Genomic DNA, 13,339 nt, shown 5'->3' with positions numbered 1-13,339 from the left:
GCGTGACCCAATGACCCCTGGCAGAGTCAAGACCCTTTCAGAGGACCTGTGAGATCAGAACGACTTTTATAATAATATGAAGAAATTGTAATAACAGTAAGAAAATTATTTTTATAATCATGTGATTTATTTAAAATTTATTTATTTATTTATTTAAAATCATGTGATTTTTTTAAAAATCATGATTTATTTTAAAATCATGTAGTTCGCTAGGTAACTACAGAATACCAAGAGGGGCGCCTAGGTGTCTCAGTCGGTTGAGTGTCTGACTCTTGATTTCGGCCCAGGTCATGATCTCACAGTTTGTGAAATCAAGCCCTCTGTCAGGCTCCACACAGAGCCCACTTGAGATTCTCTATCTCTCTCCCTCCCCCGTTTGCACGCACATGTGCACACATGCGTGCTCTCTCTCTCTCTCAGTATAAATAACAAATAAATAAATAAACATTAAAAATAAATAAAATGGGGTGCCTGGGTGGCTCAGTCGGTTGAGCGTCTGACTTCCACTCAGGTCATGATCTCACAGCTCGTGAGTTCGAGCCTCGCGTCAGGCTCTGTGCTGACAGCTCAGAGCCTGGAGCCTGCTTTGGATTCTATGCCTCCCTCTCTCTCCACCCCTAACCCACTCACATTCTATCTCTGTCTCTCTCAAAAATAAATAAACATCAAAAAGAAAATTAAAAAATAAATAAAATGGTAAGAAATTGTAATACCAAATTATTTACTAAGAAATTATTTTCATAATACTGAGAAAATATAAGCTTACTACTACTATTTTGTATACTAAGAAAATTATTATTTAATTCAAACTAAGAAATAATTTTTAGAATACTAAGAAATTATAAGAAAATACTTAGTATTTTATAATAATACTAAGAAATTATTTATCTTTTTTAATTTTTTTTCCAGTTATTTATTTTTTGAGAGACATAGAGAGACAGAGCACAAGTTGGGGAGGGGCAGAGAGAGAAGGAGACACAGAATCCAAAGCAGGCTCCAGGCTCTGAGCTGTCAGCACAGAACCCGATGCGGGGCTCGAATTCACACACTGTGAGATGATGACCTGAGCCGAAGCCAGACGCTTAACTGACTGGGCCACCCAGGTGCCCCTAAGAAATTATTTATCTTACAAGTATATAGGAGAATTTTCCAGAGGCTACCTGACATGTGATATTGTAACAGATTGAATGCAGAAGGAGATATGAGAATCTAGTTGTGTTCAACTAAATCAGACATTATAACACTCTTTTAAAAAAGAAAAGCAGAAAAATATCATTCCTATGGTTTCCTACGGAAACCTCTTATTATCACCTCTTATTGCTATGAAAACTAAGGCTCCAGGACGTCATGGAATCTACACAAGTCATGTGATGTATGAGCAGTATGAAGACTGCAGGTGATGGAGGCACTGTTTATGCCTAGGTCTACAGGATACAAAAGCACTTGTGCTACAGCAGTGGTTCTCAAATTTGACTTCACATTGGAAACACTGTACCCTCAGAGTTTCTGAGTTAGTAGGTCTGTGGAGGGAAAGTGTGTTTGAAATAATTTTCCTGGAGCTGCTGATACTGCCGGCCCAGGAGCCACACTCTGAGAACCTCTGCCCTAGATACCAGACTTGATTAACAAGAATATTTATATCCATAACACCACCCTTAAACAGTCCAAGCTATCTTCACTCTGTCATATCATTGTTATTTTTGTAGCACTTCTCTGGACCTTTCTCATATTCCCATTGTAATACAGGGAAACACCAATGTTTATGACCATTTCTGTAAGTTTGGTAAGAATAATTTTACCAAATAATTGCTCAAATGCATGTCTTCTACAAGTGAGGAATCGAGAAGACCCAGTTCATTGATGCTTAAGCAAGAGGTTTTCCCCTCAAAGCTTATTTTTTCAGTCATTTTCTTTATGTAATTCTTACCCACTTATCCAAAAAATAAAACCTTAAACTAGCTGATGAAACATCCCACCCACACCTCTTACTTTCATTCTTTCTTTCAAATGTGATCTTAACATAGATAAGACTAAACAAAAGCAAAAAAAAAAAAAAAAAAGTTGACGTTTTCATGGGAACCCACCCAGCTTGGACTGAGCAAACCTACTCTCAGTTGCCTGGAATTCTGAGATCACCATGACAAAAAAGGTGGAAGGGAGCAGAAAATTAATTTTCTGAATCAAATTGAAGAAGAGTCACCTTTGCCTATGGGCTTCACTCTCTAATGAGAAATTGGTAATGTGATTGGAAATTGGCAAAGAAATAATGTAGAGGTAAGTCGGGGGGTCAAGATGTATATGTTGTAGTGATGCCGAGGCACACACCTTGTGCCCTTGGTCCTATTTCAGATTATTTAGCTCAGATGTGCAGAACTCAGCATTGGTCAAGATGAAAGCAATGACAATGGTGGAATTTAAGGAGCGAATTGATATTCTGCTGCCTCTGAAACAGAGACTGGATACCTAGGACAATCACCATTCCCAACAAGAAGCATAGAGCCAGAATAAAAGAGCAAAGATGCTCCATTATGCTCACATGCTGAGTGAGGTATGCGAATGTATGAGTTTCTTTCATTTCATTCGAAGGGAGAAAAAGTCCTCTGGAAGCCATGATTTCTCTTCTCTTCCTCTCTTCTTTACTCTGTTTCTAAGTACCCCCTTCTGGTTTTTGATTTTATTGTTCTCCAAGAAGTGGGGAGATGAGTAAGAAGGCTTTTGGTTTCTTTTCTAGTTAAGGAACTTTACAGGTATTATATTTGAAAGAAAAGATTTTCTGCTGAGGGAAGGAGAAAACAGGAAAGAATACTTTGATGTATATTGACAGGTTTGGATTAGATATTTGGAATAATGGTAGAACTGTTAGAAATATTTACTGCTACCAAGGGTGGCAATACAGAGATGCTTTTTATGACTAGAAGAGACAACTTTATCTGTGCTTATGTAGGAATACTCATACCTAAACAGAGAGGGTCAAGAAATTTTCTAACCCTATGATGCCTAAAAACAGAAATTGAATAAGTGAACCCAGCTACCTCATTTCAATCTTAGTTGTCCCAGGCTTTTCTCAGTTCAATAATTGCTTATGGAGAAACTTCCATATGCCAATCACCACGTTAGGTTTCGGTGATACAAAATAGTTCAACACAAGTCCTCTGCCTCTACGTGGCTTTTGGTCAGTCTAGTGATTATGCCTAGATGTTATTTCCCCTGCAATGTCTACCATATAGTTAAGCAGATTTATTTTCTAGGAAGCCTCTTCAGGTCTCTGCCCTCCTCAGACATAAGAAAAGTATGACTAGAACTCATCCCAGTAGAAATATGCTCCCCTTTTCCTCCCTGACTCTCCTCAGTTGTAGCCAGAATGTTCCGAAAAGGGTACTGTGTACTATAAATTCATAAACCCATCTATAGGAGCAGAGCTAGGCAGGAGAGACACCATTCAACTGATATAATAAACCTCCAGGAAAAAGCTTGAGTGCTTGACTGTTAGAGTCGTCAGCAAAATCCACAGATTTAATTATACCCAAGTAATTGCAGAAAAGATCATCCATTATTCTAACTACTCTGAAAGAGAAGAGCCCATACCCTGAAATGACTTTGTAGTAGCATAAATGGAGATCTATTCATTAGGATCATGAAATAAAATGGAAATCTGTTTTCTTTTCAGAGCAATGTGATTACCATCACCAGTAATGAAATTATGGGAAGAAAAACATACTGTCTGTGAGGACACACATTTTCCTTTTTGCCTTGGCCTTCTTTCTTCTTTTGAAGTAATCATGGTAAGTAAGATGTGGATAACTTGGGTTCCTCCCAAACATACTACCCTGGCTCCCGGATCTGGTATTTCTTAAACAAAAAGATTCAGAATCCTTAAAGTACTTCTCTCAATGTACCTCCCTCTACCAATTCTAAAAGCTTTTTGGCTTTTTTTTTTAACTTCTTTGGTTATAGTCACAGTATGCAGATTAAAAGGCTAGCGCAACATTATTCTTATAGAAAGACTGATTTACCTTGGAAATGGAACTAGGTATTGAGCAGTTACAGAAGCTAAAAAAACTAGAAATAAGGTCTTAGCAGGAGAAGGCATAGGTTTTTGGTTTTTTGGTTTTTTTGGGTTTTTTTTTTTTTGTAATATAAAAGCAGGATTTGGAGCAAGGATTATAGAACAGGAGTAAGTAGTTTGAGGAGGGAAGAAAGAATAAGGTGATGTACGGCAAACCCAAAAGCAGCTTGTATTTTACTTCATTTTAATTAGAGATTAAATGTATTTGTGAATAGTGAAATTATTATGAAGCATGATGGAACTGGACAGAATAGGATCTAAGATTTGAAATTTTAAAAAGTTTTTTTTCTAATAGAAATAGACAGCTGATAGGGGATGAGCAATTAAAAGATGGCCTTCAGACATCTTGGACAACACTCAAGAAAAAAAACAAGTAAAAGAGACCTGGAGATCAAAAGAATGAGAGGAGGTACAGTTAGGACAGACTGAGCCCAGAGAAAAAGAAAACAATCCCGTTGTTGTCAGGCATTGGAAAGGTGTCAGGACAGAGAATACAGGCCATTGGCTGCGGGCAAACATAACAGTTTCTTTTGGCTTTTCTCTGAAGTCTTCTGTGTGTACAGTTATAAAATTTGTAACTTTAAACAAGATGGTTAGCATTCATTCTCTCATCACATCCCAATAACATTCTTTTGAAGCAATTAGAAGAAATACCTGAGTCTCATTTTACAGATGGTAAAGCTGAGGCACAGATGAGAAACTCCAAATCATATTTAAAGGAAGTAGAAGGAATTTGCAAGTCCATTGATTTCAAGTCTAATTCTTTTACTACTATGCTTTCTCCATGGGAATCGCATGCCCTCCCTGACCTTTCTTCTGGATGCAGGCAAAGGGAAGAGATTAGTGGTCCATATTGAAATATTCAACTTTAAAAAAATAACGGATTTGGCTTGTCACTTTTAAAATCTAAAGAGCTACCAAGTAAAGGAAACACTAAACTTTATCTTCACACAAAAGACAGAGAAGACAGAAGTTGAAGGCTACAGGGAAGCAAATTTCAATTTAGCATGAAGAGGATTTTGATAGTTAGAACTTCCTAAAAATAGAGTAGTTCCTTTACTATGAATAAGTTCCCTGTTACATGAGATATTCAGATAAAGATTGGATGGCCATGTGTCAAGGATATCATAGAGACTCATGACCTCGCTTGAAAATTGGACTTAGTGACATCTAAAAATTCTTCCAAAGATTATATGGCTCTTTGGCTTTTGTTCTTCATAGTCTCAGACTCATTCTGTCTTCCATCTCTTGTGCACTAACACAGAGCAATCATCTACAGAGTAAGGAGAAAATAAGCAGAGAAAAAAATTAAATAAATAAAGATGGCAATCCCCCCTATTCCCTTTGAAATGTGAAGACTGATAGTAGAAATCTGACTAACTGAAAACATTTCCCCTTACTCTTCCTAGAAATCTTTGGACAAACTTCCCATGGGTCAGATAGATTTCACAGACATCATCTGTCAGTTCCCTCTTAATGGATGGGTACCTCCTCAGTACACAATAGTTCAGATAGAGATGTTTCTATCTCTGGCTGTTTGAGACACAGCTTTTCAATATCTAGAAAGTATGTCAACACTTCATTGGAATTATTTAAAAGTAGTTGTGATATCAACTTCCCATGTGCTTAATTTTCTCCTGAGTCAAAGCATGTAAAGTAGAAAATTTTAGTAGCTGGTTGAATAATCCTTAAAAACCCAAAACTTCAGGTAATTTTTAAGCCATAATCAATAAACTTTATTGAGTCTTCACTACATTTCACTCTCCATAAAGTTTCTCTAGAGTTACAGCTACTGGACTCAATTTAGGTTTATTAATAACAAGTTATGGCCAATGGATCTAATTTCTTTATTGAAAAGGATTATTAAATTAGCTAGCCTTCCCATGCAGGCAGCACAGCAAACATGAACACAGTATACCTGGACTTTACTCAGGGATTTAATGAGGTCAGTCCCCATGATCTTAACAAAAGCTAGGAGTACTGGACTGGAAACAAGAACATTTTAGGTGGAAGATTATAATTTTTAAATATCTAGACCCAAATGGTACTAAGCAATGGATACAGATAAGTAAGAAAACTTCTCCCCTTTAGCCTGGGCATTGGTTCTTAAAATTGTTTCGTAAGTATAAGATGGTAACTCATCACACTTTCAGATAACAGAAAGCTCCAGATGGAGAATTCTAAATATTAGAATCAGATGTCAAGGGCTCCTGGGTGGCTCAGTTGTTAAGCATCTGACTTCAGCTCAGGTCATGATCTCACAGTTCCTGAGTTCAAGTCCCACATCAGTTGAGCTCGAGCCCACATGGGGTGAGCATGAGCCCCATTTCATGTGAGCACAAGCCCCACTTCAGGTGAGCCCCACTTCAGGTGAGTCCTGCTTCTCTCTTAATCTCTATCTCTGCGTCTCTCTCTCTCTTCTCTCTCTCTCTCTGTCTCTGCCCCTTCTGGGATTCTCTCTCTCTGCCCCTCACTCTCTAGAGTACCACCCCCTCAAAAAAACAAACAAAAACAAAAAAAAAGAATCAAACTTCAGAATGTTTGTTAGACTGGACCCCAAAAATGGGCTTTGTAAGATGAAGTTCAACTGAGATAAGTGCATTTTAGACTGGAAAAGCAACCAAGCCTGAAAAAATGAAGTAATGATATGATATAGCAGCATGACATATCGATTTTAACAGACAACAGACCGAGTTTGAATAAAGAGAGTAATGTGACCCCTCAAAAAAACAAAAACAGGGGCACCTGGGTGGCTCAGTCGGTTAAGCGCCCGACTTCAGCTCAGGTCACGATCTCGAGGTCCGTGAGTTGGAGCTCCGCGTAGGGCTCTGGGCTGATGGCTCAGAGCCTGGAGCCTGCTTCCGATTCTGTGTCTCCCTCTCTCTCTGCCCCTCCCCCATTCATGCTCTGTCTCTCTATGTCTCAAAAATAAATAAACGTTAAAAATTTTTTTTTAAAAAAAACAAAGAACAAAAAAATGAGACTATGTATGTTATATTGTGATTTATAATAAGAAATATGTATGGTGTTTTTGTCTTTATTCCTGGCATAGAGCTCCTAAAACCCTTGTAATTTTTTTTAAGTAGGCTCCATGCCCAATGTGGGACTCGAACTCATGACCCTGAGATCAAGAGTGGGATGCTCTACTGATTGAGCCAGCCAGCCACCCCCTCTTGTAACTTCTGAAGTGATAGGAGCACTAGGACCATCTTTTGTTCCAATGAGGTAACTGGGTGGGTTTCTGGATGGGTCTAGTCACCGGAAAGACCAAGCCATGAAAAGAAGCTTGGAGTTTTCAGTCTTACCTCCCATTTTCTAGAGAAGGCAGATGGGTTGAAAATGGCATTAATAATTCATCATTGACTGGATGATACATGAGGAAGCCTCCATAAAATCTCAATAGTATGGGGTGTGGAGAGATTGCAGGTTGGTGAACTCAGGCACACTTGGAAGGGTGACATACCCCCACCTCCACAGGGACAGAAGCTCCAGTGCTCATGACCTTCCCAAACCTCACCCTATATATCTCTTCATCTGGCTATTCATCTGGCACTTTTCTAAACAGGTTTTAGTTAAAAAAGAACTCACTTAGGAAGGTAAAACAGGCTAAGCCTTAAGCACAAACTGACTGAGGATACTTTGAAGGGCATAGGACATTTTAACCCAAAGAAAATATGATTATCATCTTCAAATATTCCATTGGCTTGGATGTGACACAGATATTAAATTTGTTCCATATGGCTTCAAGGAGTAGAACTACTAGAATTATTGAAAGGAAGATAAAGAGATTTTAGTTAATCTAAAGGCGAATTTCTAATAATTAAAGACTAAATGTGCTCCCCACTGAGGTTTGCAATCACTGACCAGATGCCCAAGCAAGAATGTTACAAAATCCATGCATTCAAGGACATCTGGACTGTGTAAACAAAAAAAAAAAAACAACAGAGCAACAACAAAACAAAATCTTCCCATGCTGGAAGTTGACTATTCTAAAACAGATAAATGAATGCCAAGAGACTAAAGCTCAATTTCCTCCCTTTCTAATTTGCCAAAATCATTTATTCTCTCTTTACCTCTATTTTCTTGCCTGTGAAATGAAGGTAATTCTTTTTGCCATCTCAGGCCAGATGGGAAAGTCTGTAATGAGTTTGGAGCCTAGAGTATTCTTCACTATAAATTCTCCATGTGTTTCTGTTACTGTTTTTTACAAGGGAATTCAAAGTTTTCTGCTCAAATCAGAATTGGGTTCAAAGTTTGAGAGAGGGCTCTCAAATTATTTCTTTCTCTTTTGAAAATAAAAGTGGGATGTGATTTGGGCCAATCAGCTTCCTTGGTGGTACAAACAACAATACAGCTGCTGGATATTCCCAAGGCTTTACATGAATGGTGTTCTGCTAACCCAGGAACTCCCAGGTTTTACTTAAACACATTGGCCTGGTAACAGCTCATCCATCATTCCAACCTCTAAACAAACAAAGGCCAACCTGCCAAGGCATTGCTGCCTAGGATGCAACAACTGAGGGATTAAGACCAATTCCAAATTGTACTTTCAATACATTTCAAATATTAACTCAGTTGTTAACAATATTTTTTTCTTGGATCTCATATTTCTTACCTCAGACCCTTTCATGTCTCAGACCCGTTTACCCAGAAGAAGAGCAAATCAATTGTTGGTGGGAGGGAAGGCTGTGGAAGGGAATGTATAACCCAAAGAATTCTTCCATGAGTCAAACACAACAGGGAAGATGACACAGTGGGAAATATCAAGGCAAATGTGACCTCCAAAAAGCGCCAAGATTTTCCATGTCAAAATACCGGACTTCTAAATTAAACACCCCTCCATGTTGCCATAATGGTTATGAATATCAGAAAGCTTTTATTTTTGACGTCCTACTTACTTTTGTTGACAAGTTATGTTTTTTTCCCATACTTTTTCTTTTTTGTTTGTTATATCAAGAGGAAATAACACTCAATTCTGCCAAGAGAGACAGAAATATAAGGCTACTTATTTGGTTAGGTCCACTGATTGAAAATGTTCAATTTTTAGTAAATGGTGACAGAGGATAAAGTGCATTAATTTTGTAAAGTGTGATAAGGGCTCTGGAAAGAAGAATCACCATAATGAATAATCACATGGGTAGGTTGTCAGAATACAATGAAAATAAATAACATGCTTCCTCAAAGATATACAAATTATGCATCTGAGTGAAAGTTCCTAAATAGCTCCAAATGCTTCTGCCAAGAGAGAGAACTCAAAGGAGACATTTGTCGTTTGACTATGGATTTATAATCTTGGTTGAGTTGATATCATTGATTGTTGATATAACAATCAGCTATTTTCCCAGCATTAGATTTTTCTTATTGTTTCTCCTATATTCTTTATACTTATTTTAATTTGCAACTGATATCCTCATACCTAATCTCTAATTATGAAAGGACCCCCCAGTTCTGTTGGCTTAGCTATGGCACAGTCCATGCATAATGCTAAAATTACTGACACCTGAGCAGGAGTCAAGAATGTTGTAAGGTAATGATTCTCATGCATGACAGGAGAGACAAGAAGACCTTTAAGTTCACTTTTAATGGTAAGGAACATTATTATTGGATCTTCAAATTTTAAAAAAATGAAACATTAAGTTAAGGCATCCCAGAGCCATTTGCTTACCAGCATGCAGATAAAAATAAAAAGTCCAATTGTCAAAAATGTTGAGATATTCAGTATTATGTAGATCAAACATTTGGATTTTTAAAATTAATTTTATTTTGATTTATGACAGTTTCAGTTGTAGACTGAAAGGCAAATGTATAAAAAGTAGATATTTGGCAACTGTCTTACTCTGTTCAGGCTGTTACATCAAAATACCATAGGCTGAGTGGTTTATAAACAACAGAAATGTAGTTCTCACAGTTCTGGATATGTAGAAGTCCAAGATCAAGGCACTCACAGATTCTAATAAGCCAGTGTCTGATGAGAGCCTACTTCCTGATTGATTAATACCTGTCTTTTTTCTGTGTCTTCATGGACAGAAAGGGTGAAGGAGGTTTTGAGGTCTCTTATAAGGGCACTAATCATTTTATAAGGGCAGTTCCTTCAGGATCTAATAATTTTTAAGGGTCCCACCTTTTTTTTTTAATGTTTTTTTTGAGAGAGAGAGAGACAGACAGAGTGAGAGTGGGGAAGGGACAGACAAAGAGGGAGACACAGAATCTGAAGCAGACTCCAGTCTCTGAGCTGTCAGCACAGAGCCTGATGCAAGGTTCAAACTCACAAACCATGAGATCATGACCTGAGCCGAAGACGGACGCTTAACCAACTGAGCCACCCAGGTGCCCCAAGGGTTCCACCTTTTAATTCCATCACACTGGGGACTAGGTTTTAACATGATTTTGGTGGGGGCAGTGGAGCACAAACATTCAGTCTATAGCAGCAACTATTTGATCTATGCATTTGATCAGTGTAGATCAATAAAAAAATGGGATGTGATCAGCAGTTGGTCAACTTTTTTTGGAATGAGTCAGAGAGTAAATATTTTAGTCTTTGTGGGCCACACATTTTCTGGGTCTCTGTGACAACTATTCAACTCTGCCAATGAAAGCAGCCACAGGCAATATGTAAAGGAGAGTGGCTCTGTTCCAATAAAACTGAATTTGTTAAAAAAACAAAAAAAAAACAAAAAACAGGTTGGTAGTCCAAATTTAGCCTACTGGCTGTACTTTGCTGATCCCTGATGTAAATAATCAAGGTAGCTGAAGCAAATATTTAGAACTAAATGGAACCTGAGTGAGTCATATGATTCAGGCAGTTATAGAGGCATATATAATCTCCAGTTCTGTACATAATACAAGAGTTTCAAATGATTAAAGGATTTTTCCACAACCATACAGAATGAACAGCTTTCGTATTTATTTACACAATGACAAAACTTTTCTAAGTACACCAAATTGAATATCCTGATCACCAATAAATCCTCACATGATAACCTAAAAATAGATCAAGTCAAAGTGCCTTTAGTCTTAATAACAGGTTTGAACTGGCCAACTAAGGCCAAAGATTGCCACTGAAAATTTTTAAATTGACCCATCACAATGAAATTCTTTATGCACTAGTGAAATAAATTTTGTATTATGGAAACTCAATCCAGAGATTTATCTCTATCCATATGGTTTGCAATTCGGGGTAGAAAAAAAAGAGAGAGAGAGAAACCGTAAAATTTATCAAAAAGCATTTGTTGAATAATGAACTTGTAGCCAGTATACCAAGTGCTAAGAATTAAGAGTCATGAAAGCTGTGATCCCTGCAAAAGTTTACGTTCTGCTTGGGATGGATGGTAGTTCATTTCAACACATACTTATTAAGCAGTTATTACCTACCAGGCAAAAACACATCAGGTACTGTTCACCTTGGAGAAGCTCATAGCCAGCAGGACTATGAAGCAGAGCCTGCCAGTGTTTGTGCTTTCCTTTCCTGTGTGTTTCCTTTCTAGTTGTAGCATAAAACCTACTTATTGTCATGCTGATGTGGTGTTCAGGCTTTTCTCTTTTTATATGCAGCAGTTTCTCCCACTAACTCCCTTATACCTAAGTGCACAGAGAGAGAGAGAGTGCGCACACTGGTAATTTTTAGATAAGATTCATGGAGAACTTGAAGAATGAGTTGAGATTATTCAAGAAAAATGGGAGACCCTGTGCTACTGAAAAAGGAAAGCACATGAGTGTCATGACACATCCTGTTATGCACGTGGCCACTTATCAACAGCTTAAGCTGTTAAAATCTGTGCCCATGTGATATGCAACTTACATCCACCAGCCACCAACACCATTTTATACCCATACGAAGATTCTGATGTGTCCCCTCTGCTTGGAGGACACAGAAGACAAGTCTGACAAAAAGGAAAAGAAAGGAATTAGCTAAAGATTTTTAATCAAGTTATTAGTGGCTTGGTGTTTGATTTTAAAGCCCTAGTTCTCTTTCTCCCCCAAAGTCTTTAATAAAAATTTATATTACTGCTAATGCTCTCTGAAGTTAGACTTATTTTCTGAAGATTTCATGACTGTAGAATTTGTCCTTAAACTTGATGCCAGCTCAAGAGCAGGGGCTCTTCATGGAGGCCTAGTCATATACCAGTTATATTAAGTGTTTCCTATTTGTCAGGAACAGTGCTTGGTGCTATAAATAGAAAGATTAATTCTACCTAGGGAAGCAAACATGAACAAATAATAATCATAGCACTTTGGTAAGTGTTAAAAAAAATAGAGGAATATACGGATGATATGGAAGCACCTAGGAAGGAATGATTAATTTTACCTAGGGAGGTCTTGAGAAGGCTTTCCACATGAGACGACATCTGAGCCAACCTTTGAAACATAACTGAGAGTTTACCAAAAAGAGAAGCTAGGGATGTCATTTAAGAGAAGGAAGAAAAAAATACTTAGAGAAAACATTGTGTTTTAGAAGACTGTATACAGATCTGTGAGTTTGAAGCATAGGTTGCATGAGGTTGATGAGGCAAAAGCCAAGCCATGAAGTCACTGAGAGGAGGCATGTTAGCAAAAATTGTTGGACTGAAGTCCAGGAAGAGGAAATAGAATCAATGGGATCAATGCATGTGACTTGAACTAAGCCTAAAGAATGAGTCATACTGATATCATGAACAGATCAATCAAGAGAGTCTCAACCATGTTTTATCACTTCTAGATCTCCTTCAATACTTAATAACTACTCAGAATAAATGGCTGTATACACGCAACTTGAGTTATTAATTGCCACAAATACCACTAGAAACCTATCTTGGATCTTCAGATGACCTTCCAACTCTCTAACTACAAGATTTGTAGAAGAAAATATATTCTAAGTAGTTATCAGTATGAAAGCATGTGGACTGATGCTTCAAAGATGAAAAAGCGTCTTAAGATACACACACACACACAATTAGATATATATGGTGTATATATATATGGTATATATATCATATCTTAAGAAATATATATCTCTCACGTATATGGATGATATATATATCATATATATAAAGATGTGGAAGGAATATATATATTATATATATAATAAATATATTAGATTTTAGAACCCTGCTTTCTAGAATATTAAAGGTCACATATTCCACCCCCCATTCTTGCTTTTATTTTAAAGTAAAACAAGGTAAATCATGAAGCCCACTGAATATATATCCTGCCTTTTACAGCCATTAAAAATTTGCTTAAGAAATATTGAGTACCTGCTGTGTAACAGGGAAAGATGATTTAGTACTCTGTTTACTG

The 13,339-nt window shown here is 37.4% G+C and overlaps 1 non-coding gene across 1 annotated transcript; it reads left to right on the top strand.

Moving 5' to 3' along the window:
- The first annotated feature begins 469 nt into the window (after positions 1 to 469).
- Positions 470 to 554, top strand: TRNAG-UCC (transfer RNA glycine (anticodon UCC)). The gene has a single exon. It is a non-coding gene; the product is annotated as a tRNA-Gly (tRNA).
- Positions 555 to 13,339: the final 12,785 nt, after the last annotated feature.

Source organism: Prionailurus viverrinus, chromosome B3 (genome assembly GCF_022837055.1).
Source record: "Prionailurus viverrinus isolate Anna chromosome B3, UM_Priviv_1.0, whole genome shotgun sequence".
In the NCBI taxonomy this organism is placed as follows: domain Eukaryota; kingdom Metazoa; phylum Chordata; class Mammalia; order Carnivora; family Felidae; genus Prionailurus; species Prionailurus viverrinus.
The sequence above is the reverse complement of the archived record's forward strand: the minus strand, read 5'-3'. Positions and strand labels throughout refer to the sequence as shown.